This window comes from Vicugna pacos, chromosome 30 (assembly GCF_048564905.1).
Source record: "Vicugna pacos chromosome 30, VicPac4, whole genome shotgun sequence".
NCBI lineage: Eukaryota > Metazoa > Chordata > Mammalia > Artiodactyla > Camelidae > Vicugna > Vicugna pacos.
Genome location: NC_133016.1, coordinates 18,768,782 through 18,794,322, shown reverse-complemented (window position 1 = coordinate 18,794,322; position 25,541 = coordinate 18,768,782). Strand labels below are relative to the sequence as shown.

Sequence of the window (25,541 nt, the reverse complement as noted above, 5' to 3'; positions counted from 1 at the left end):
CAAAGACAAACACTTTGAGGGGTGAGAAGCTGAGAGGAAGGCGCATTCTTACCTTTCTATCTCTCACAGCCTCCTATAACATGCTCTTTATAATAGAGGTTCCGATATTGTGGAATGAGCTATTTCAAGGGAAAATAAGTTTCAAGCAAATGCAAAAAGAACAGTGGCCACTAGGGCAATTTCTCTACCAGTCAGAGGGTTTGCAGATACACATACCATTGCACTCCCAGCACCTCTGGAGGGTTCCCGTCAGCCAAAAGGGGAAACCCACTCTCATCCAGTTTCTATAAACATTCCCCAGCCCGCTGTATGCCAGCACTGTGCAAGGCCCTAGGACACACCTTCAGAGCGGCCCTGATGTGACAGCTACCAGAGATGACGCAAAGAGTGAAGGTGCCCACACAAGGTCCTGTTCTTCCAAACTCCACCTGGGCCTCAGTCTTCTCAGCTGGGAATGAGGAAGATGGGCAGATTGCCTCCGAGGTCTAGTGCAGCTCCGTCGAATAGCCTATTAATGAACTGTCTCTGGAGAAGTGTGGTAAAAATACACATGTATGTCTCTAGGCGTAACTTAGTAATACACAGTGTTAAAAGGAACGCTTCCCCTAGTGAAGCTGAATAACTTCAATCCCCCACCAGGGATGTCAGCATGCAGCATTCCTTCCTGCCATCTCTCCCACCCAGGAAACGAATTATTTATGGAAAGAAGCTATGGGGAAAAAGGGGGAACATGTGAAGTAAGCCCAGTGGGGGGCAGAGGAGGCAGAAAATGGGAGTCGTGCTGCTTGGAACAGGACCAGAGACTGCGGTGAGGAGTGGGCAGCACAGGAGACTAAAGGACAGCACAAGAATAGAACGCTAAATTATTCTGGTTCTATTCAGAAGAGGGATCAAAGGCCCCGCCCACCTCATTAGACCCTGAAGGAAATCTCATCCAAAACACACTGAAATATTGGGGGTTTTTGGCAACTCCTGAGTCATCAAGAAAATAAAGTGAAATTACACTTGGTAGCCTCTATTTGATAAATCCTCCCAAAATAAAGCTTGTGAAGCACTTTGATGCCCAACTCGTTAAACCTTCAGCTGCCACAAAATGAAGAACCTGTTACCCTCCTTCCTGGTGGTTTAGAGGAAAGGTTCCCCATATTTACTTTGTTTAATTTGTTAAGTACCAGAGCCCAGCCATCCTCCTTCTGAGAGGTGAGCATTCAAAGGTCTGGGGCGTCAATTCTGAGGAAGGAGTAAGGTCCAGGGTCTCATGAGCCCCATGGCAGTGGCCAGTCCGGGGTGGGCACACAACTCTCTCACCCTCCGCGAGCACCTCTTATTTTCGTTTCCCCACGATCCTGTTATTCTCAGCCAACAAGCAGGTTAAGTCAACGCATGTGAATACATTCCTGGTTACTTTTCCCAAATAACGTATTTCTAATAATGTTAAAATCTTCAGCTTATTCAAGGAATTCTGGTTCCATAGTCAGAAGACCTGGAGTGATAAGTGTGTCTATTCTCACACCCACTGTAGGGCAGAAATCTCCAAGCCCAACGAAAATCATTCTCAGTCCTTCCTTTCTGGGATTTACAACTGACACAGCAGACAGCCTCCAAAGGAATGGAAACCAGTTCCTTCCATTCGGCAGAGAAGCAGAGACAGGACCTAATGAACTCCTCGAGAGTCAATAAGCACAGTGGGTAGTGCTAAGAATGAGGGCCAACTGCCCAGTTAGAGGGCACACAGTCCACACCATCACCCTCACCTCTGGCACCAAATGCAAGTTCAGAGGTCCTCAGGTTCCATAATTCAGTAGGACTCACTGTTGTCTTCATTGCTACGGTTTATTACAGTGAAAGGATACAGAATCAGCCAGAGGAAGAGAAACATAGGGCTGAGTCAGAGAAGTACCAACTGCAGTACATTCCTGGCACCGATGTGACAGTACACACACAACACTGTCAACCGGGGACGTTCACCCAAGCTCCAGTGCTCAGGCTTTTTCACTGGGGCTCATTATGTAAGGATGACTGCTGTGAAATAATCAAGACTTATCTATCAGTTTCTGTCACAAGTTCCTAATATTTGGTCTTTGACCCTGGTTCCTGGCACAGAGCTCCTAAATCCCTTGGAATTTCCTGAGTGATGGGACCACCTTTTGTTGTAATGAAGTAACTCTTAGTGGGCTCCTGAATAGGGGCTGGCGGACAGAGAGACCAAGCCATAGATGGAAGCTTGGAACTTCCAGCCCCATCTCCCATTCTGCAGAGAGGGGCTGGAAACTGAGCTATGTCCACATGCTAAAGCCTTGATAAAAATCTCTAAAGTGTAAGGTTCAAAGAGCTCCTGGGTTGATGAACACATGATGTGCTGGGAGGGCGACACACCCCAACTCTGCAAGGACAGAAGGTCCTGTGCTCAGGACCCTCCTGGGTCTCACTCTATGTATCTCTACATCTGGCTGTTCATCTGCACCTTCATTATATCCTTTATAATAAGCAGTACATGTGCTTCCCTGAGTTCTATGAGCCCTTCTAGAAAACTATCAAACCCAAGGAAGGGAGTCATGGGAAACCTGATTTATAGCCGATTAGTCAGAAGTATAGTTCAAAACCTGGCACGCGAGATGGGTGTCTGAAGTGGGGGTAGTCATGTGGGACTGAGCCCTTAACTTGTGGGATCTGATGCAAACTCCAGGTAGACAGTGGCAGAGTGAATTTAACTGTAGGTCACTCAGCTGGTATCCGAGAACTGGTCAGTGTGGGGAAAAACTCACATCCGGTGTCAAAAGTGCTGTGAGTATGGTGGTCATGTGAAAGGGGAGGGGAGGGAAGGAAGAAATTCACATACCATTTCTTCTTTAAAATGTGTGCTCTGATCCACCAAGCAGTTCCTCAGCTACCTTTCCGAAAGCTAACCTAGAAGCCTGCTAAGCTAATGCAGCCATCAGTATAAACTAGGTCCTGCTGTGGTCACACACCACCCAAACACAACCGACAGCTGCTCCTTGCTTCTGCTCTGCGTTCATGGAGGGTTGGCTGGAGTCTGCTCTGCCTCAGCCTCGTTCCGGAATTCAGGCTGATGGAGCAGCTCCTACCTGGCACAGCGCGGGTTACCACAGGGATGAGAGCTTGGCAAAGGGTGCCATCTGAAGTGTCACAAGTTACTTATGCTCACATTTTCTCGGCCAAACCAAACCCTATGGCCGTGACCGAGTTCACCTGGGCGAGGAAGTACGATTCTACCAGGTGGTCAGAGGAAGAGGCAGATACTGGCGAGCAGCCCAGCCCCTGCTGCCACACCCGCTCCCACCACGTCCCTGACAGCACGAAGGGGCTCTGCCTGGGAACTCGGGGGGCTGTGCCATTTGGGGTTTGTGCTTGGTCCCTAAAACCAAGATACAGGGGATGCTTTCTACTGAGTTCCAAGAGTAAGATGGAAAACCTGCAGAGCTGGACGTTCCAGTTTCAGACGTCACTCTGCTTTGTAGTGTCAGGGCCAGACGTCCAAAGTCCCCATCACAAGAGGTCAGTAGCCCCTCACCCCCAAAAGACTCCCCAGCCTAAGTCAACGCAATGGCCAGAGCTGTAACAAGAGCTTAAGGGTAACCAGAGTCTCACACAGTCAGCAACAAGGTACACCCAGCTTCACCTCAATTTGCAAATCCAGGCACACTGATTTACCATCTGAAATAACATTTTAGCTGTAAGAAATCACAGTGAAGAGGCAGAAGACGTATGATAGGAAAACGACTCTTTTCAGGAATGGAGAAAAGATGAATCACAGACACTCCTGATAAATTACCAGCTCAGTTCAGTGTGAGCTAAACTAAAACCCCATCAGCTCTTCTCAGAGGCTCCTGTCCAGCCAAGGGGAATTCGGTACTTACACTATTGAACTGTTTTAACCTAAATGAAGCATTTAACGTTTCTATTAAGTTTTATATTGCTTGTTCCAACCCATCAAGGCAACTATCCAGCCCTGAGCACTACACATTCAGAGCTACCTACACACAAGGATCACTGGCAAACCAGCGAGTACTCATAGGAAGGAGAAGGCAGGAAATACTGCTCAGTGAGTAACAGTGGAGGGGAGTGGACATATTTATCTGCAGCTTGGAGGGGCTTTGGGAAGGCTGTTTTCTGTCTTAAAAGCATCTGAAGAGCTGTTGTGTAGAACACGACAGGCATTCTCTCTAACCCTGGAGGGCAGGAGTAGAGCCAAGAGGTGGGATTCAGGAAGCAGCCATGGGTTCCTGAGACAAGACCTACCCTGCAGCAGTGTGAGAATCCCACGGGCTCAGCACCACGGCCTTCTGCAGGACGTGGCTGACATCAGCCCTGGGAAGGGGGGATGGAATGGCTGACCCATTTGGGGATAAGGATTCTATGTGACTAATTATACCGGTATTCATCTGGATACATGAAGGCTAGGAATAAGAATTCTGTAACATTAGCACCAGATCCACAAAACCCCTGAAGGTCTTCTTTGAAAGTCTCTGTAAGCGGAGACAGGAAGATCCTTTTCTGATAGGCACCACAGGAAGCACACAAGGTAAAATCCGAGCTTAATATGCACCAGAGAGGCTGCAGGCAGCCCTGACCCCCTCACTGCCCCCTGTGCGTGCGCCTGGAGGCCCAGGTGACCCGCACGGCACCTTCTGCCCTGCCATGGCTCCCACTAGGGTCTCGCTTAGGGCTGAGCACACAGAGGCACTCAGGAAACAGTCCTCCAGCCGGACCACACTATCACCCTCTCATCCAAAGTCTTTGGTTTACAGTGAGGAAGCTGACGCAACACACAGCTGCGATGGGAACCCGGGCCTTTGTGACACTCACGTTTCACGCTCCCATCTGGAAACAGGACTTACATGGAAAATATGAGAGGTTTCTAGAAGATGCTCTCCATGAGCTGCATGAGTGCAGAATGGTAGCAAATACACCTGGAAACAACCCTCAGGAGACCTTAGAGGAAAAGAAACACATTCTTCAGGGACACGTAAGCTCTGCTTGGGATGAAGGGAGACGCTGGCATTCCAACCAACAAGGGTCTCTACAGGAAGAAGTGTGTGGATTACAAATTCCCCAGGCCCTTTGCCCACCTAGACAGAACCTAACAGATGCACGCAGTTCATCCAAACAAACCCCACACACATCCACCAGACCTTTAGAGGATAAAGACCCATCTCCCCCAAATCACATCCCACACATGGGCTGGTTGAGTCCAAGTACCAGGTAAAGTTTCTGGCAGCAGGACTCATGCCCACACTTCTTCAAATCTCTCAGAGTGTCAGGGACACATCAAGGCTCAGTGCTTACTTTCAACTGATCTACTAGTTAACTTAAAAACAGGGAACTGCAGGAGAGGCAGCAATTAGGCACCTCCCTGCAGGAGAAAGTTTCCCTTGCCTAGAATTTTCACATCTTTCTCAGCACAGAGGGAAGTTGAAGCTCCCGCCAGGATGCAAAATTTAGAATGACTACAAAGTAACCTACTTCTCAGGTGTCTTTAAAAGTTTTAAGAGCAGCAATCCCTTAGGATCATCCCCAAAACTGAGGTATTTAAATTAAAAATGCTGATGGGAAGAGCTTTCAAAATGGATTTCATTCATCATAAAAAGTGTATTTTTCCATTCGTTTGAAAAAATGTATTCTACAACAACGAAATCTCTAAAAAGATTATCCAACCGGCTTTACCGAGAGTCCTAAGAGGTGGAATTTAACACTGGAGGCCCCAGGAAAAGATTTCTGCAAACAAGGAAAAAAAGGTCATTTGAAGGATAGTGAGGCATATCAGGAAAAAAAAAAAAAAGAAAGAAAGAAAGGATGGTTTTCCATCAAAGTGGTGTTTTAAAAACTCAAAAGCCATTCTAATTAAACCTGCAGACGTGGTACATCACTGGCCTTCACTGGTGCCTGTGACATTGATGGAAGAAACCATTTACCAAAAACCGACACACTTCAAAACACCTTCCGCATGGCTCTTCTCATTTTTTAAAAAAACTTTCTCTTTGTTTTTTAAATTAAAGGGACAGCCCTTCCCAATATACAAATTACCATACCACTTCCCTAGAAGGCAGAAAAGGCGATGTAAAACCGTGGCTCAGCTTATGGTTTACCGAGGGCAAACTACACAGCACGAGGCCATTTTTCAGTCAGCTTTCATGCTCTACCTTCACTCAGTCTAATCCAGAGCAGGGGGATGGGCCAGCCATCGTGGAACGCCTGTGCCAGACACAGTCTTAGAGATCTCAGTCCAAGCTTCTCACTTTAGAGATGGGAAAACCGAAGCCCGGAGTAGGGAAGTCACCTGTGCAAGGTCACAAAGCCAGTGAATGGCAGTCTCATCAGCCAGGAAGGACTCTGGAAAGCCCTTCTCTTAAAGGGGATGCACGTGGCTAGAAACCAGCAAACCCAGAGCCTGCCATCAGGTGACCTCGCTGTCTCTGGAGTCCTGCTGCACAGGCCGGCTTCAGCTCAGCGCAGCCAGGAGACGGGGTGCCCGGCAACATCAGTGAACCACGCACCACAACACAGGCAGCAGGTGGGAGGGAACCGGGGAGCAGAGGGCAGGGCTGCGCTCTCCACCCTGTGTCCTCTCATGCGTTCAGTGAAGAAGCACAAATGCCCCCAAGGCATCCAGATGTTGCTTGTCAGACAACACTTTAAACATTCTGTAATTTTCACCCAGGGCTGTTAAATCTGAATTAACTCAGCCATAAGACTCAACCTGTATTTTTATGGGATCTTTTTAAGTGTTTTTCTATGTGAGTCACAGACTCTTAGAACACAAGGGGATGTTATAAAAGTGAAATCCAACTGGGTACAAATAAGCAGCACTCATATTTAGGCTTGTTTGGGCACAGAAAACAGCTGCAAGGATTAGAACGAAACGTCTTCTGCAGCTCCTTCTGGGGAGGGTATAAGGAGGGAGAGGCAGAGGCAGAATCTTTACTTCACGTAATTCTGTACTTTGTTTTTGAACAAGAGCCGGATCTGCGACCCCCTCAGTCCCCTGCCCTTGTGCTCCTCCTGCCCCTCAAGCATCAGTCACCACTTCACAGGGTTCCACTGGGGGCTGCCACCCTGTCTCCTTCTAGAGACTCAGGGAAGAACAGCTTATAGACAGTTTCCACTTCTACCTGATCCCTAATGAAACCCTAAATCCCTATTTTCAAGCCTGGCATGGCTCCTTGAGCTGTAGGACTGTATGTCTAAAGGCCTGCAGGTCAGTACCATCAGCTACCCACAGACTTCTCAACCCAACGTGCCCCTAAAAGAACTCACCTTCCCCGCCTCCCCTCTTCTTCCCCAGACTGGGCTCCCTCCTTTAAGTGTCCAAGTTGGAACCCTGGGAGGCATCCTCAGTTCTTTCCCTGCACCTGCCACATCCAGTGAGTCTGTCAATCTTCCTGGAACCCCTCTCAAAGCAGGTTTCTCCTCTAATCATCACTACTGCCTTCTCCTGAGTCATCCGAACTACTGCAGTGACCTGCCGATTAGCACTCCTGCTAATACCTCCAACCTACCACAGGGCTCGTGGGTCTATTTAATACACAAAGTTAGTGAAGTTCATTCAGTGTCTTCCCTGAGCAACTACTATGAGCCAGGCACCATTCTAGGTCCTGAGGATACAGCTGTCAACCAGACATTGTCCCCATGCTCATGGACTGTACATCCTAGTGATGAAATTAAAGACCACTTATGGCTCCCCACTGCTTCAGGTAAAAATCAAACATCTTAGGTAGCTCCTAGCAACCTCACTCACCTCACTGGTTGCCCCCACCTCCGAAATTCCAGACATTTTGGACCATTGTTGCTTCCTTGAAAGCACACAGCTTTCTCATTTCTGTACATACCATTCCCACTGCCCAAGATAACTTTCCCTTTTCTGCCTAGTTACCTTGTCCTCTAAGTCTCTAACGGTCTCCTCCTCCAGGAAGCCTTCCTTCCCTGACATGATTCATCAAGATTACCTTTCATCAGAGTCCTGTGCAGGCCTCCGTCACAGCACTTTGCACATAATCTTATATTTATGGATTTAATCTCCCCCACAGGGTCAGAAATTTCTTTAGAAAAGACCCTACTCTATCCTTATCTCTCTTCCATACCTGGCACACTCACACATAAACACAAAATACTTAGGCATCTGTTTCCTAAGGAGTTCAGTAAATATGTTGCCAAATCCTAGGATCCTGTGAGGCAGACAAGGGGCAGAAATGGTTACCAACATTGAAGGGGGGGAAGGGGGGTGGGAGGGAAGCAGGGTAGAAGAAGCCATAGCACATAACCAGAGATAGATACTACAGCTCTGTCTACACCACCTGTCCCCTGCACGCCTCTGCCTTCAGGTGCTCCGATACATGAATACACAAGGCCTGGCCTCTGCCCCTCAAAGGCTCACAGCCAATAGCAAACATGTGCATCAATTTTACAAGGAGTTTTTCACGCCCAGCTTTCAGGAGCCTACCTCTGACCCCTGGATGCCTGCCTCTGATGCCATCTCATAAAACAAGCTTCTGGCCCTTCCTTGGATGTGATTCAGAGAGACCTTGGCTTCCTTTTTATTCCAGGGTTCAGTTTTGCTTTTGCCTTACTGTTCTTCCTAATCCCCTCCCCTCCCTCCCACCACCACATCTACACACAAAGTGAAAACAGCTCCAAAAAACAAACATGCCAAGGTGTCCTAGCTCAAGGTTGACATGCCAAGGATAAAGAATTTCCATTACACTGTGACTCACTCACCATGAATTCTTCCCAGGAACCATGCTGGACACCACTGAACCCACTGGGTTCTTCCCCGACTTCCCCTTTAGGCATCAGTCATTCTGGGTCTCAGCCCCTTCTAAATCTCAAGGATCACGGCTCCAAAAGTATGATCCTACAATTCTATTACCAAGCCTTCCTGTATACTGATGGACTTCGATATAAGATCTAGTTTTAAACACAAGCTCCAGGTTGAGTGACCTCAATGCCATCATTCCACGTGCCAGTCAGACTCTGAACCTCGTGGCCCACTCTTCTGCAAGTGTTTTTAGATGTGTTGCTTTTCTTTGTTGCAAAAAAAAAAAAAAAGACTGATGTGACTTAAAAGTATTCATTCATTACTGCTTTCCTTTTCTGAACTATAATATTGTATTTGCTGATTTAGTTCATGTTTTTTCACTGCCACAATTAAGCATATACATGTAGTCCAATAAAAGGAAATTTTCAGTGTCACGAATAAATGAATACTGGCTCCATCACTTGTAAAATTAAGATAAACTTCAAAACATGGCACACAAATTAAGTAAGACCATGCAGGAAAAACACTTGGTGCTAGTAACAGTTCAATATATGCCAGTTTCCCTCTTTTTTTCCCCAACTGCATTAGTCTCTTTTTATTCTTTAAGTAATCTCTTCCAGAGTTAACTACTTCCGTTTGTAGGTGACGAATGTGTAAGGAATCCACTTCAAGTGTTGGCACTGCTATGAGCATGGTCTTTCCCTTTACCTCAACTCAATCACTTTTGATTCTTGTTTGTATTTCCAAGCCCCGAAGTAGTTTTCACTGCAGAAGTTATCTGAAGACAGTTTTATGCTTTCTAGCAGTGGTCTAACACCGGGGTCTAGCTTCTCCAGGAACACTACACAGGATGGAGTTAGATATGTATTAAACTAAGAGGCATTCTCTCAGATGAATTTAAATGCATTTTATTTTTAGACAACCTACACATGTTTTTTTCTCAAAAACAATGCCTCCACTCCAAGCAAATCACCATCAAAATAAATGAAGCTCAAGATGGCATCAGTTCCATTTGTCTTTTAAGTCCTGGTGTTGTGTGGATGAAAGCAGCAGCCAGCCAGTTATGACGACAGGTGATAGAGCCGAAGTAACAGCCAAATTTGTTAGCATTCTCCCATTTGTAAACCATCCTTAAAGAAAATCATATATGGGGTCACATCGTCCTCACGGTCATCCAGCAAAGCCGCCATGCCATCTGGATTCATGTTTTCACCAATAAAGAACTGATAGTTTCTGAAATTAGCAAGGATGTGCTTGACTGTTCTGCAGCCCCTGTCATAAAAGGTTTTACTCTTTCTGGTTTCTGTCCTTCAAGTTTCCCTTTGATTGGCTTCAAGTAATCTCTGATGTACTTCTTGTAGGCTTCTTTTGTGAAGCTGGTTTCCTGCAAGTGCTGGTTCATGACAATATCGACACCAGTGATAACTGTGCTTTTGGTGCCTTTGCCCTCGGGGCCTTCAGCGGAGGCATTTCCACCAATGAGCGAGTCGTCAGTGTTACCCTCTGTCCTACTGACCATCTTCCCCTCCACCTCCCGGATCTTGTAGATGTCGGAGAACATCTCATCATGGCTGATGAGGTCCCGGTAGATGATCATGATGGCAGCTGGAGGGAGATGACGGCGGCGCTAGCTTAGCTGGAGCTCGGAGCGAGCGCAGTGCGACCGGAGCGGCGCTCGGGGGTAGGGGGGAGTGGGCAGAAAAGCCAGTTTCCCTTCTTCTTTAACTCTGCTTTGCTAGAAAGCCCGGGCAGAGCTGGGATCTGGTTGCATCAGAGATCTCTGGGGCCACTGGAGTTTGTGCTTTTTCGTTTCCAGGGATATAACAGAGACCGGGTCACTCAGCATTCGTGGTCTGTCCGGTTTCTTTGGGGAAGGGTCCGCTCTGAACCCCACCAACTTCTGGGTTCCAGCTTCCTTGGCATATCTTGCAGCTCCAGGGATGCACAAAACCAGGCACCCAGAGAGCCCGTGTCCCAAGGGAGCACCTGCCCGGTTCAGAGCCTCCCTGGCCTCTGCTGTAAGACAGCTGGGGGCACGCTGAGAGCAGTAGCCGGAGTGAAGAATTACAGAAACAGGAGGGCTGAGTCATCACAAAGAGGAAGTCCCCTCCGGACCGCAATTCCTCAGCCGAAGACCAATACATTACACAGCGGTTCAATTTTCTAGGCCTCAGTGGAACACACAGCCTGCCGATCCTGCATCCTGGTCGAGCCCCCTTATTTCCCGCTGAGGTGGCAGGCAGTTAATTAAAGCCACCTGCCTAATCATACAGCGTAAGCTGCTTCACAGAATTTCAGAGGCTTCCCTGGGTGTTTCAGGGCTTGACCCACAGAGAGGGCACTCCCTCCCTGGGACCCATACAGAACACTCAGGGATGATGAGTTTAGATTAAGGCACTAAAGGCATCCCTGCCATACTGAGACAGGTGAAAGATGACAGGTGTGTTCTAGCAAATGAGGTGCCACTGCTTTCAGCATGATTCTAAAGGACAACTTTTGGGGGATTTTTATTTCAGATCTGACAAAAAAGCACTGAAACCAGGAAGCAGCTTAAAAGCAGTCTCTGTCATCCTGACCACTACAAGGCTGACTGCCCATGGGTCTTGGCATCACCAGCTTCCCCAGGTAAGAACTACAGCCTTGAGGGCAGGTGATCTGTGTGCAAAACCACCCTCAGGCCCAAATGACCAAAGAAACCTGCATAAGATGTTTTACTGTGATTTACACCTTGATCTGAAGACTCAGGAAAGCTAAAATAATCATTTCCTAAGTTCTGATATTGGGGTTCTTAAAACCTACATGGAGCAGGAGATATAACTATGTATATTAGTTAGTGTTGATCAGAAACCCATATTCTGCAAAACTAAAAAAAAAAGTGACATCACATTGAAAAGTACCTCATGGCCCTTGTACATACACTGGTGAATTCTCAATTCCACCCTCGGATAAGCAGCTACCAGAGTGAATTTTCCTTAAGAAAAATGCCAGAAATCAAACTGAAGTTACTACCAGTAGCACATTAATGCAGATTTGAAGCTGGGTGTCTCATTGTCAGGGCTATAAAGTAACTGAGTTCCTGATTAGGTCTTCCACAAGAACACCAATGTCCTGTGGCACAAATTAATCACCTGAGTGACATTCCAGATTACCCAAAAGGGTAACATGGCACACGGTATTTTATACACGGTAATTTCAGTAGGAGTATGGTCATGTGCAATGTTTGGAAGATTCAAAGTAAGGGTGTCTTGTGTATGGCACAAGAATACAGTGCTCCAAGTGCTCACTTCAAAACAGTGACCCTCCAGCTAGGAGGGATCCTGTGAGCAAAGAGAGATGTTATCCTAATAGTAATGCAGGACTTAGAAGAAACTCCAAGTGGATGGCAATTGATAAGCACAGCAGCAAACACCTGGGAGAAATATTGTTATCCTTATAAACATAAAACCAGGTCAGAGGGGGAGGCTATAGCTCAGTGGCAGAGTGCATGTCTAGCATGCACAAGGTCCTGGGTTCAATCCCCAGTACCTCCACTAAAAAAACCGAATTACTTCCCTCCAAAGTCGGGGGTGGGGGGGAACCCAGGTCAGCCTGTGAGTGGAGATTTGAGGAGAGCCTATGTCCTTGCCACCCCGCACCCCTGGGGCCTCGGAGCACACCTCCACCACCGCCGTCAGGACGCACAGGGAGCTGGGACAGCAAGGTGCCAGTGAGGCCAAGGACCCTGTCTGAGCCCTGACAAGAGCAGTTACCCGCCCCAGGCTCTGTGAACACCAGGGACCCTTTCTCCCTGGCCAGGGCTCCACAGGTGTGTGGTCACCTCACAAAGCCTGCCCTATTTCTGTAAAACCACAAGTCTCCACGTGAGTACACACGTATGCATGCAGACATGTGTCTGGAGAATAACAGCGGTTGTCTCTGAGAAAGGAGGGCTACGTGGATGGAGGGGATGGAGGCTTTCAAGTCTTATTCCAGAGATCCTTGTAGTGTTTGAATTTTTACAGAATTATATTAATTGTGTGAAATTTTTTAAAGTTTACCCAAAAAAAGTCAAGAAACATGTGACAATCCACGACCACATGACAATGGTCATGAGTCCTCTCTTTGTAGTTAAGTTTGGCTCACTTCTTTTTCATAATTCAAGCAGTGAATGCTTCACCATGCCTTCCTTGATGGGGAGGGGCAGGCAGAGGTCAAGTGGTGACATCAAGGTGGAGCTCAAAGACCTTGGGCAGAGTCCCCGAGCATCTCAGTACCCGGTTCCTAGTTTACAAACATCAGGTTGAGTTCACATTTGCTACCTACTCTCTGGAAGTACCATGAGGGCATTCAAGACAATATGCTGAATAAGCAAAAGTACAGATTAATAATTCATTAGCTTGTTTAATAAGCACTTCAAATTGGGACAGGCCACACTGAGGCAGCAGTGACTGGAATTAGTCACAGCTAGGGCTGTCTGAGGCCCTGGAATAAATCGTCAAGCTGAAGTCCCTTCTCTGAAAGCCTTTTAAAATGAAGGTGATTCCCACCTGTCCAAGGTGGTTCTACCACGACCCTGCCTGACACTGGCACTCAGTCTGTCTTCCAAGTACATTGCTTGCAGCACAATAAAGAGACATCAGAACAGACTGAAAAGGTCTGCTGTAGAGCAAACAGACCTTAATCCCAAATGCAGCTCTTCTTCTAGTGGTTTTAACCCACAGACTACTGTGAAAAATAAAAATAAAAAAAAACCCCACCACTTTTCCAACTTTAAATGGATGGGTGGGTATAAAGTCTCTGGTGTGAGGAGACCCGCCACGTACCACAGCTGCAGTCACGTGGCACAACTAGATCTCATTTCATGTAAATACAGTGAGCTAAGAAATGTCTTTTCTATCATATTATCCTTTAAAACATAGCTCTTCACTAGGAGAGCTTAATATAACTTGAATCATTAATCTGACCACCATTTTTTAAAATATGACCCCTATTAGGGCAAGATTTAAAAGAACTAAAAGTGCGTATGTTCAACCAGCTACAGATCCTGGTAACCTTGAGTAAACGTTTTTTCTTCTCACTCTCAGTATCTGAGTATCTTCCTAACTCTTATACAATCACCGCTGCTTCTAACTACCTTTCAGCAGTTTATCTACATGCTAATGAGAGTCCTGACTGCTCCCAGATTATTCAGAGAAGAGTCGTTAAGTCGCTTCGCCTGGCTGTTCCAATAAGCACAGGAGTTGTTCCATTCTATTGCCTCTGTTGAAGCAAACAGGGAAAAGCTACGCGTGTTTACATTAAGACTTGGCAACTGTGTTTTTACCGATCAGAAAAGTTCTTTCTTCTCTGACTAGTTTACAAGACGTAGAATTTCTGACAATCTCAAACCGTGACAAGCTAGATCCAAAAATGCTTTATGAACTAGGGAAGACGGCAGTGTCAGAGATGACTTCTGTGGAAGCTTAATGTGTTTGTTAAAGTTACCTTCAAGTCCTTTAATACTGTGTCCAGAGGGGGAACTAGGAGAGCTCTTGGCGTCATCCGCTCTGAGGACCATGAGTGAGGCAGCTCCCGCTGTGGTCCTGCACACAGAGGGAGGGTCCAGGGAGGTCCCAGGCCTTTTCTGGGACCACAGCCTCAATAGAGCCTTCAGACTGTTCCAATTTAAAGTAAAACCTCAATTAATCAAAACTCAGCTATTCAGAACCAGCCCAGTGGGCTTTCAGAAGAAACACAGATTAAAAGAAGATATATTTAGTATTTAAAATCAACTTCTAGGGGACATCCAGTATCAGCATGCAACCAACACAGCCTACCCACCTTTTCAGCAGACTTTATTTTTAGAGCAGCTCTAGGCTCACAGCAAAATTGAGCAGAAGGTACAGAGAGTTCCCACATGCTCTCTGCCTCCCCCACGATCAACACCGCACTCAAGAGTGGTACTTTTCATGTGTCAGTGTGGGCTTATCAATTGTTAACGTCACTCCAAGACCACAACTTAGGTTTCACTCTTGGTGTTTCATATTCCATGGGTTGACAAATGTCTCATGACATGTATCCACGCTGATGCCATCAGAGTAGTTTCCATCCCTTCCTTCTTACTGACCTCTGGCAACCACCGATCTTTCTACTGTCTCCATAGCTTTGCATTTCCAGAATGTCATATAGCCTTTTCAGATCGGCTTCTTTCACTTAGCTATATGTATTTAAGGCTCCTCCATGTCTTTTCAAGACTTGATAGTTCGTTTCTTTTTAGTGTTAATATCCCATTGTCTGGATGTACCACAATTTACCTATTTACTTTAAGGATATCTTGGTTGCTCCCAAGTTTTGGCAATTATGAGTAAAGCTGCTACACACATTCATGTTCAGGCTTTCGTGCAGATGTAAGTTTTCAACTCACTTAGGTAAATACCAAGGAACGTGGCTGCTGAATCATATAGCAAGAGTATGTTTAAATTTTGTTAAAAAGCTGCCAAATACATCCTTTTCATCTACAGAACAAGTACAGTAAAATCTGCTAAGACTCACATTTCAAAGAAAAAGTTATGCCTTTAGCTTTACTTACTTAGGTATAAAGTGTCCCAATACATTCTAAGAAGTTTCTACACTTTATCTCAGTAAACAGCATTTCCACTCTGATGACAGAGCCAAAAGTTAGGAGCCAACCTTGACACTTCCTCCCATCCCAGCCACTGCCAAGTTCCATCACTTCTCCCCAGGTTCAAGCCAGTGCTGTCTTCCACCTAAGCCACAACAAGCCCCTAAAACTGAACTTGCCACCTCGACTCCTGCCCCATCCAAACCATTCTCCACAATGTAGCCAGAATGATTCATTAAACCTATATTTACCTGTGTTGCTCCCTCCTTTAAAATCCAACAATTGATTTCCTTTGAATATAGGATAAAATCCAAATTTCTTATTTCACCAAAAGGCCTTAAATGACCTTAATAGGCCTGTTTCTTTATCTTCATATCAAGCCCCCTCTCCTGTTACTTACAATAGCCCCTCTGACCTTTCTTACTGTTCTTTCAACATTATAAGCTCTTTCCTGCCTTAGGGCCTTTGCACTGGCTTTTCCCTCTGCTTGAAACAGACTTGTCTCCCCAACTCCAACCAAACCCTTTCCCTCACTGGCTTCTTCTCATCTTCCACTTTCTAAAAGAAGTCACCCAATCTCAAATCTAAAATAGGTGCCCCTACTATTCTTGTGCCATCCTGTTCTGTTTCACTCAGACCATCCATCACACTGATCATCTTACATTTATCTATGCACTGACGAAAAGCTCTGAGGGCAGAAACCAGGTCTGTTTTGTTTACAAAGGAAGACCCAGTGCATGACAGAGAGTAAGTACTTAAATGATGGTGGAGTTAAAGAACTGACTGAACAAATATGGGACTTGGTTTTTAGGTTTTTTGTTTTTTAACTCTCAAGCAGAATTCACTAGAACTGTAGAGGAAAACTTTGGAGATTTTTACTGTGTACAACAAAAGAAGTTCCCAAAACTAAACCCTGGCATCTTCCCAGGTGGAAGCCGAGGAGAGCAGGAGCACATCTAACGTGGAAGGCGGCACACAAAGCCACCTCCCTGAGAACATTAGTTGATAACAGGGACCCAGAGGGAAGGGACCTGGAAGTGATAAATTCAGTCATCAATAAGTGGTTATATTAGTTTGATATAAGAAGGTTTTCTTCAGGGCACGTGTCTAAAACAGAAACCATGTGTGGCATGTCACAAATATTTATGGCACAAAAAAGGAAGGGGGCGAGAAAGACCCCGGGGTCTCTGATTAGCTCGCACGTGGATGTCACCAAGAACCTCGAGATCCTCAACCAAATCTGCCGTTTCCTACATCAACACCTCCGCTGGGCAGGTGAGCCTCGCCTCCCTCTTCTTAGACATTTAAACTCTCCACCTCCCTTTCTATCTTATTGGCAAAGCCCTTTCTGACCATTAGAATTCACAATTACCTCTCTCCCTCATGTGAATTCCTAGTTCTTACTATCTATATTTGTGCGATTTAATCATGTGATGCCTTTATAAGAGGACAATCATAGACTCTTGGAGCATAAAAGGACCTGGAAAGACCCCTCAAGATCATTTGGTCCAAAGCCCTCATTTTCAAGGGAACACCCCCAGGCCCAGGGGAGATGACATGATTTATTCAAGATCAGAGCCCACCACTGAGAGCACTCAAATGGGAATGTCTGTTGCCCAGCTCCCAGTCTAAAGTCTGCCTGGTCAGTCTCCCGAAGAAGCCCCTCCCCCTGAGGAAGGAGCTGTGGTCGTCAACCTCCTGGCATATGTCGAAACCTGTTGACTCTCTGATGACTAGGTTAAGAATGAAAACGTTTATGAATCAGAAAAAGAAAAGGTATGAATCACCATGAAGTTCGGATTAAACGTGAACCTACACCTGTGTTCCCACTGCACCGTGGGGTCTGCCTCTTTATCTTCATTGTCAGCCATTTCCAGAATACAGCTGGCTGCATGAGGCACTATAAATTCTACAGCTCCTCTCATGCGTGAAGGCTAACAACCACGAGAGACAAAGAGAGGTTTAAACTCATTACGCGGATAGACTCCGAGGAAGTAAGACGGGTTTGACTGCAGCTGTCAGTCACTTCTAAAAATAAACAGATCCCAGTTAAGACACAGTCTGCCTCAGAGTCAAATTAAACAAACCCACAGCTAACCATGGGCATATCTCCCCTGAACTTTGGAAAGACCTAAGAAATCAGGCACAAGGTTTGGTGCAACACATGGTCCTTCCACTCCCTATGTCTACAAAAAATGCTTTCCTCCACTTTCTGACCCAGATAGGTCATGGTGATTTCAATCCCTACAGAAAACTTTTCATACATTCCATCCCCCTGGCATCTTCAAGATGCTTCCACATACTTATTATCTTCCTTGACCCCCCACAACCATTTTCCAAGGCTGGGCCCAAACTTACAACCCAAGAAACCTCAGGCTGAGAGAGGTGAGGTGACATCCCAAGTCATCCGGCAGCAGCAGAGCCCAGGGCCCCAGCCCCCAGGCGCTCCCCAGCCCAGCACACCGTCACACCACCGGCTTCTCACACGGCCGCTTCCTCCCCTGCCCACATCACGTCAGTTCCTGACTCTTCCACCTCCCCTGCACAGACTTACCTCCCAAATGGCCCAACAGCCATCTTCTACTCCAAGGAAGTGCCTTCACTGTCCTCCATCTCCTGTGAGATGCTCCACACCTACAGTCTCCCTTCTGCCACCTGCCTGCTTCTCAGGGTCCTCCAGGTCCCAGTGTTTCGCACACCCCAGGTCCCAGTGGCCGACAGCTCCCGCATCCCCTGTGGCACCGACTCTCCCCCTGCTGCGCACCCCATCGGGTATGACGTGTGTTGCCCTATTCAAGACTGAGCTTTAGACGGCAGGAACTGTTCTGCTCAACCTTCATCCACCCTTACAGAATCAGGACAAGCACATGCTCACGAACGAATGTAACAAAGTTGGGTCTTGGAGAGCCACAAAGTAAACAGGATTTATGCAGCCACAGGTGGCATGGACAGGAGTGAGAACGGCTCCTCTTACATTCATGGGACCAGGTGCTAAGCACAACGTGTCAGTGTCAACACTTCCCAGTTAAGGATGAAATGTCAGGCAAGAACATCCAATGTAAAGACAGAAGCAGAAGCAACAATAGGGTTTGCCAGATGTGCACCTACGCCCGTAACTTGGGATCAATCCAGGGTAACTGCTCTCCTGGCAACTGTACTCTGTATGAGTGTTTTTTTAATATTTAGCAGCCATCTACAGAGGGCAAGGCTATATATATATATATATATATATATATATATATATATATATATATATATATATACCAGGCTCTCTAAGAGTTACCTTTGCAGAGGCCACAGCCATAGGACCTCAGTGTTGAAAGGGGTCTTACAGGTAGGTCCTGGGAGGCAGCCCTGCTCTATAAAACAGAATCCAGGGACCAGCTAGTATTTACTTAATTTCAGAGACCATCAGCAACATCCTCCAAAAGAACAGACATTTTAATCCCCCCAAAAGCAAAGACCATCTTAGGAAAGAATGGTCCTTAACTGACTACATCCTGTGGACAAGCCACGGTGCAGGGACACTGCTCATGAAAGGTCGGCCAGCCCCTGTTTTTTAAACACCTCCTGTGGCAGGAGCACAAGAGGGCAGCTCAGTGGACCGTTCCAGTCTTCCAAAAGCTGTGTCTCAGGGCTGGAATCTCTCTTGCTAAGACTATCACCCTCTAGTCACAGCTGTGACCTTGGGGAGGGGAGACAACAAACCTTAAGGGCTGGCACACAGTCAATCCTCAGTAACACAAACCCCCCTGCTCCCCGCTCCACTCTCGGTTCCAGGCTAAGCTCAGATTTACCTGGAAGACAGCGTTCGCATCCAGTGCCCAGCCCCAGCTCCAACACCAACCCGTTCTGAACTCATTCTCTTCTCCAGCAAACGCCCTGAGGTGTCTCAGCCATTTCTCACATGGTTTGGCTTCCCGCCTCCCTACCCGACCCAGCCTTTCTCCCCAAGATATGCTTCAGTTTGTCAGTGTCCCTCGCAGAGCACAGGACTCACTAGTGGCGAAGGGGGGTGGGATGAAGCCCTAGAAGTCATGCTTGCCCCCTCCCCCCCCACTAGATGGGGAAGAACCCCCTTTCCTCTCGCGCCCCTCAAAAAGCACACACCTACGCTTAGCTGTGTGACTAGATCACAGACCCGGATGGGATTTAGAGGATGGGGATGTTAACAAGGACTGGTTTCCAAGAGCACAAGTCACTCTTATATCCCACCTTCCCCCCAAAATCAGTCTGCAGAACAGACACGCAGCCCTGACCCCGCCTGCTGTAACCCTGACGCCTCGGTTTCCCTCAGAAGCAGAGACACCACTGACCCCGGGACGCATCCTTGGAGACAATCAAGTTCTAGACAGAGTCCCCGCCCTGGGGCAAGGCAACCAGAGTTCCAGGGTCCTGAACACCGTCAGACACAGCAATTGGGGCAGGATCCCCCTCCCCACTGCTAAATCAAAGGTGGAGGTGAAAGTTTCTAATGGAAAAACAGCATGAGGTTTTTTGTTGTTGTTTTGGTTTTTTTAATTAAAAGATGCCTACTTCAGGAAGCCGGGAGGCTGAGGAAACTTGCCAAGGGCAGGGCCACCAGATCTGTGCTAAACTGGTTTGGCATCTTTTTTTTTTTTTTTTTTAGTTTATGGAAATGACCACAGGCACACAGCCTGCCCTCCAGGCCCACGGCCACCTGCTACCTTGCACAGTCGCAGTGCTTCCCGGGAAGGCAGAGGCTCGCCCCTCACCAGGAGGCTTCACATGTTCTCAAATTTCTGTTTCCTTCTTGCAGGAAAGGGTCCTTTCTGAAACTGTTCTGCCTGGCCCAAACTCTTTGAATCAGATTCTAAAATTTCTGCACTTAACATTCTTCGACAGCAACAACATGAGGAAAACCACCTTCCGAACCTCCCCTCACCGCCCCACCCCGAGCGAGTTCCTGCCAAGCCCTAGCATGTTGCTGAATGTCATCACCACCTCAGACAGGGATCCCTGCGCCCAGTTTTTGACACCACAAGTTAAGGATCACAGAAGGATGTCCAATATGTTGTTAAACAATCTGGAAAGCCCATACTGATCTCCTAGTGCGATCAGCCTTTCCATACAAGATGCCTTGTCTTCAAAGAGCAAGTTTTGTATACAGTCGCCAACAATGCTCAGCCACGGCCTCGTGGAACCCAGGAGATAAGGTGAACACCAGATCATCAGGGAATCTGCGGCATATCCTAGGAGCCCTCAACCACATCACATGAACCCCTTACGCACATCCCCTTCGTGGGCTGATGCTGGAGGTCATCTGATCAGACTACAGAGGGTCCACGGACTCCCAGGTCCCGCACTGTGCCCACCTTCCTGAGGCAGCATCGTCTGCAACCCAGAGGTCAGCAGGGCACCACCCAGGTGACTGGAAAATGCGTCTTCTGGTTGTGCAGCGTCTCACAGGCGACCTCGCTCCAGCCATTCCGGCCTTGCCCAGCCGGCTTCTCCCTCTCACATTCCGGCGTACTAACAGCAACACCCACAGACAAAGCAAAGCGCCCTCGGAGAGAACCCCCCTTTCACAAGCTGGTTGAGGCAACCACGTTTTAAGGTTCAATGACTTTTTGTTTGGTGTTCATGCAGCCGTAGCTAATAACAAAAGCGACTTCATGGAACGCAGTGCAATCAGCAGATCCTCTGAAATGCATTGCTTCCAAAGTTGTCGGCTTTCCAACACGCGAAATGACCCAAGACCTCATGTCGTCAGGCTTCCAGTGAATGAGAGTCCAACCAAGCCCACTTATATGTACTCCTTTTCTCCCCATCCCACCAGGTTCCTCTCCAAAAGAGAAGTCACACAGAGGAATCAGTCTAGCCTGATGGAGAACTTGGAGTGAGTACCGAGCTTGGCCCCCGCTCACTCAGAGAGAGGTCTTCCCCCTGTACAAACTCCACTCTCCCAGGAGACTGGCCAACAGGGGCCCCATGCGCGTTCTGGTGTTTCCCTCCCCGGCGACGTCAGCCCAGCCCTGCATGCTTCACCTGCAAGCATTTTACCTTCCCAGCCTGTCACATTAAGGGAGAAGGGGAACTGCTGGCAGCAGTTCTAGGCAGAAACAGAGCGTGACTCTCCTGGGGCACATAATCTTCCCCTCCTATCTTATTCCATTATCTTTAGGCACCACCAGCAGCCCAGGTGCCTGATACTGAGGGAAACTCTGCACTGCATTTCCGACAGGACCATGAGCACCCTTCTCAACAAAAAAACAGTCACAGGGGCAGTCAGCATCTCCTAAAAAGCACTTCATTCAGCAGAGACGAGGCACCTCTCACAAATCAGGGTGAACAAGTAACCAGGGAGCTAGCCCTCCCGTGCCAGCCTCAGCGCTGGGTGACGACTTTGCTCATATCAGTAACAGGAGGAGAGAGGAGGCATGAACGTGATGCAAACTTGAATTTGCTCTGAGAACCCAAAACACAGATTAGATGGCCTCTAACATCCCTTCCATGTCTGCGGCCTGTAAACTTCACATGTTAACCATGTAGGCAAAGAACAGAACCCTACTATTTTTAACACTAACAGCATCGCAAAATAGTTCACACTATTGCAGGTGCAACATGCCAGGTAAAGAAAAATGCAAGGAAACGAAATATCTCTCTGCTGCCTGAAACCACAAGATGGTTTTTAGTGACGGTTTTAGGTTTTAGACAAGGAAGCCAACAGATCCTGGTGCAGGACTCAGACCACAGAAGTGGCCGTCAGGGGACTCACACTCCTAACCAGGGTAACTTCTGCATCATTATTTGTACTTAGTGATCTTTACGAGTAGTTACTCAGGTCTCATTTTCACCTTCTATTTCAGGCCTCACATGGGCCTCCCAAAGTCTGCACCTCATTGTGGGTGGTAACCTCTTCAAGCAAAAATACCCTAGCCTGGCCAGTGACACTTCTGTCTTGGCTGTCACCACATCACACCTGTGAATGGTGCGTCCACTGAGGAAGACAGGTAGCTTAACTGACAATTGAGCACACCCCGCCCCATTTTACAGGACTTTCATCTGAGGGCAAGGTCCCCTTGATAATGTGTCTCTGTCCATTACACACAAAATCTGTGACTCAATGCCCCACATGAAATTAGATCTGCTTCATAAAATCAAGCTTTCCAAATTGTGATGATTTTTTAAAAAATTTTGTTTCTGTCAAGTGGGACAAGTGCAAAATGTCCCTTCATGTTGGAGCCAAAGCTAGGTTAGGAAATGTTAAGACCAGGTGTCAACTCCGCGCCGATGTACCACAAGGTACATGTTGCTTTGTGAAGGCCCCCCACCTCCCTTCTATCAGCAGGGACTGCAGCTCATCAGGTAGCTGGCAGGGCTCCAGAGTGCCTTTGGTGTGCTGGGCACAACCCCCGCCTTGCAGGGGGGTCCCCAGAGCGGGTGGCTGCAGAGGGTGTGGCTGTAGGTTTGCAGGCCTGGAAAGCTAACTGATGACTAACTCAGGAGACTCACGTCTACCAGAATGCCACTGATTAAGATTTTAAATAACTAGGAGACCAGGGCCAGCCAGATTCCCCTTCTCCCAGGGGTCTGTTCACTCTGAGTAAGAGACGACTTGATGGAAGGTTCCTTCAAGCTGCAAGGCTGGTGGATGGCTCTCCCGCACCCCGGGGTTTGAATGGTTCTTCAACAAGCCAACATTTTCTCCCAACGTGATGGTTAAACTCTTACCACAACCTGTTCCTGTCGTCCTCTTATCAGTCACCAGAGGCGTCATTACCTTTTGCCAGGGATCAGGCAGCATGTCGCTCATGTCTTCCCCAGAATACACACTGGCATCCGGACTTACTGGCCACCCAGCTTATGAGCAATCCTCCAGGTGGGCTCACTGACTGATGGGTAACACTGGTAACAGAAGCCCCCATTATTGTCTGAAATGGCCGTGCTTAGTTCAGTTAAGCCACAGAAAAGACAGGCACAGAAAAATGTTAATTTTTTTAACCTGATATTTAAACAATTATTTCTCTAATAAGAACTTTTAAGAGTTACAAGCTCATTGCAAATAAATAAAATTTTGTACACAAAATATGATGTAAAATTTCTCCTCCTTACTCCCACTTCCCACCCCTACCAAGAAAAACTACTCATTTGTTCAGTTTTTATTTCATAAGATTCCTCATCAGGAGATTAGGTTGAGTTAAATGTCTCGTGAAATCACCACTGATAGGGACTCAATGCGTGGCTTTGGGGAGATAGAGGAGCACACCAGAGCTTCTTCCCATAGCTATAACCTACTGCAGCAAAAACCAAGTACAAGTATGTAACATTTCACTATATAAAGGTCACAATCTTGGATATCAATGGATATTTCATTTGGAAAGAACTGCCATTTTTCTAATGCATATGCTAAATCAATGGTTTCAATCTTTTAAGTGAATATAAAAGATGCCAAGAAAGGTTTAAAGGAAGAACTCCCTGGAAAGGATATTGAAGATCTACATGAGTTAACAAAATCCCCTAAGCGTATCTTCAGTGACTGCTACCCTGGCAAGCACTCCTCAGCTGGGAATGTTGGAACAAAGACCAAAGAATTTACCGTATTTCCTTAGGAAAAATCTCCCTGTGCATTGCACAAGCTTTCCTCTGCTTTCACCTCCTTGTACGCATCACAGTTTGAAAGTTCAAACACCTTTATTGTGCTTTCACCCCCTGCGATGTGTTGGTAGCACATGTCTCCAGGTACTAAGGACAATTTTTTCTTTTTAAGATGTGAGACTTTCTAGTACTGACCTCTCAAATAAGAAGGCTTAAGTTACCGAAGTGATGGGTCTAAAGGACCCCTGGCACCTGTTTCATTCATCCTCCCTCCGTTTCATATTCTGCTTCAAACCATTCACCCTCCCCCTTCAATCTAGAGATGATCTGTCAACCATTCCAGACTCTAGAGACCCGATCTACAATAGATGAGAAATAAGTCACTAAAGGCAAATAGCTACAAGAATCAGCACTGGATTACCCCAGGGAAGATCATGGAAACCCCTTTCCTCCTTGCGGTCCTCTGGCCCAAATCCTCCTGGCCCTTTAAGACCCAAGCCCTCCCTGAAGCCCTCTCTCCCTGCTTCCCCAGCTGTGACAGGCAACGAACCATAGTCAAGAGACTATCTCCTATGCCGAGGGCTCCTTTCAATTTTTTTAAGCAATGTGTAACTTAAATGTTCAGGCCTCCAAAATTAATAAAGCCAAGCCCATTTGCCATCTGCCCCCATTTGTGAGGCAAAAACACTTTACCATTTGTAAAAACCTATGTATAAAGGCCACTGCTGCCCCAGGGGCTTACAGTCTAGGTTAAACCAGTAACTCAGAAATAAAATTAACCACTGGAGGAAGCTATAAAATTTCACATAAAGCAAGGTTCTACAGTATTTATGTTGCACTTGTATGAGAGAACACATGGGGCCTTGGCTGGCTTTTTGTTGATTCTAAATTATTCAGTGCTGCATTGATAAATTGCTAATTAAAATGCTAACCCCTAAGGCACCAGTCCAGCTAGGAATGACCCTCTTGGTTTCATTACTCCCTCTAACAGCATCGGAGGCAGGACCTCTGCACTTGCATCCCTCCCCCCCAACTGCCGAAGTACCCCGAAGGGCCTCCATCCTCACAGCTAAGGAAGTAAAGCGGAAAATCTGGTGACTACTGAGGTCCTTTTAGAGGCCTGTAGTCCAGAAGACTCAGAAAAAGAAGGACATTTCAACATCTGGCATTTTAGAACACGGGCTGTCTCTTCCTTGAGTATGCCTATATCCCCTTTGTGTCTCCTGGGGGAAGGGGACAGTTGCCCCATTAGGGGCCTCTTCACCAAATCCCCTTCCCCTGCTGACTCTGAGATAACCGAGGGCTGCCCCATCCCTGCTACTCAGCTACACCAGTGCCATCCTGGACACCAGGTAAAAACTAAGGAAATATGGATAAAATATAGACTTTCTTTGGTTAATTATCTGTTCATTAATTGTAACACATGTAACATACTAAGATGTAGATGGGAAATTGGACATAAGGTAAAAGGGAACTCTAATATCACAATTTTTCTGTAAATCTAAAATAGGTTTATTTTTAAAACATGAAATACTGATGAGAATATGGAGAAACTGGATCCGCTTCATAATATTTGGCAGTTTCTTAAAAAACTAGACATGTATAACCATACCACCCAGCAACTGCACT

The 25,541-nt window shown here is 46.9% G+C and overlaps 1 protein-coding gene and 1 pseudogene across 1 annotated transcript in view; both read right to left on the bottom strand.

Moving 5' to 3' along the window:
• MYO5B (myosin VB) overlaps nt 1-25,541 on the bottom strand; it is a 289,752-nt gene that overhangs the window by 240,169 nt on the left and 24,042 nt on the right. The gene's annotated exons all lie outside the window — the stretch shown is intronic.
• LOC102536354 (translationally-controlled tumor protein-like) lies at nt 9,877-10,370 on the bottom strand (annotated as a pseudogene).